The sequence below is a fragment of the Siniperca chuatsi genome, linkage group LG18 (assembly GCF_020085105.1).
Source record: "Siniperca chuatsi isolate FFG_IHB_CAS linkage group LG18, ASM2008510v1, whole genome shotgun sequence".
Taxonomy (NCBI): domain Eukaryota; kingdom Metazoa; phylum Chordata; class Actinopteri; order Centrarchiformes; family Sinipercidae; genus Siniperca; species Siniperca chuatsi.
The window spans coordinates 27,454,940-27,456,605 of NC_058059.1; the positions used below are offsets into that span (position 1 = coordinate 27,454,940).

Consider the following 1,666-nt stretch of genomic DNA (forward strand, 5'->3'; position numbering starts at 1 on the left):
TGGGCCATCATGGAAATAATTAGGTCACTTTCAGGTGAAACTAGGCAGAGTAATGTTATCAAAAGAAAACAGATTTTTACTTGGCAAATTAAATTAGCTTTTTAAAAAAACATACATTGAGAAGATTGAATTTTAAACCTTTTTCCCTGTCAAATTTATGTTAATTATTTATCTGTTTTATTTTATTATTATTATTTATTTATTTTAGTTAGGGGTTTCCCCCCCTCAGACCTATAACAGTGATTTCATAATGACCTATGGACCTGGTTTGTTTGGTTAAAGAATTATTATTAAAATATTATTATTAAAAAATAATTATTAGTATTTATTTGACTTTGAATACATTTTACACATTTTATTAATCAATTTAAAATGTAACTAATCAATTCACATTGTGTTTTATAAAACCTTGTAGCTGACTAATTCATTCTACAATGATAGCGCTTAAATCAGATGTTGCTATGACGACCGCCCTGCACCCACAGAAAAAGTCTGAACTGGTTTTGCCGGCAGTGCAGTTTCTTTGTTGTGGTCAGTTGTGGATTCGTCCAGGAGTTATTCTCTAATGCTAGCTACAAACAACACGTAAGTACTTTCCCCCAAAGTTTTTAATCCAAGTTTTAGCCAAATTGTAAAGATAACACCACAAACTGAGCTGCAGGCTATGTTAGTCAGATGTAACATTAGCTAACGTTAAAGCAGACGCAGCTAGCTAGCTATGTTAACACAGTTGATGTCGGAAGAGAGGTTGTATATGAACATAACTTAATTAATGGAGCGTAATACGACATTATTGACACATACAGAAGGTAAATACACACATGTATTTTTAATACCGTACCAATTGGTTGCAGTTAGTAAAAGTTGCGATGCCAATCGTGATTAGCGCCATAACATGCTAATCACGATTAATGCATTAGCATGCTCTGTTAACTTGTTTCATCTTTTGTTTCTTATTCCCCTTCCTCCGTTTATTGTCATATTTTGATTGGTCCAGATCCTGCCACCAGCTGTAAAGTATTCTTCTGTGCCATGTAAGTAATTTGAATTTAATATTTTGGTGGGAGGGGCTTAGCGGAGTGATACAAGCAGCAAAGAGAAATGCAGAAGGTTTTGCATTGTGTATGTTCAGACTGTCTACTGCAGCTTTAATGCACTCTGAGTAATTTACTGGAAAGGCTGAAATGCTCACAACATCTCAAGAGTCTCTAATGTTGAAATTATATTCGTCTGTCTGTCCATCTGTCTATCGCTCTATCTGACTAACTGTGTGTCTTTGTCTGCCCTCCCTATCTATCCATCTTTTAGGGTACACCCAAGGTTCACACAGGCTTGCTTGAGGAGGGTGCCACAAGATTGGCTCATGGCCACTTTCTGCAAATAGTGCCCAGCTTAATACTGATGTTAGTTCATGCACAGTATGTACGTTACATGAGAGTTACTTGTTAGTTTGTTAAAATAAATTCTTACAACAGATATTCATGGTGTCATCTTTAATGGAAAACATACCATATGAATGGATGTTATGGGGGTAGACGTGAGGTAATGCAGGGGTGGGGAGATAGATTCAGGATTTTTCAATGAGGGAGAAGGAGTAGATGTCATTTTAACAATTTTAACGAGGTAAATAAACTTTTGTGGAAAAATATTAAAGTGTTTAATAAGT

General features: G+C 35.3%; 1 long non-coding RNA gene across 1 annotated transcript; it reads left to right on the top strand.

The window, feature by feature from the left end:
• Positions 1–463: 463 nt before the first annotated feature.
• Positions 464–1,438, top strand: LOC122865448. The gene is made up of 3 exons (XR_006375484.1): positions 464–585; positions 998–1,034; positions 1,309–1,438. It is a non-coding gene; the product is annotated as an uncharacterized LOC122865448 (long non-coding RNA).
• Positions 1,439–1,666: the final 228 nt, after the last annotated feature.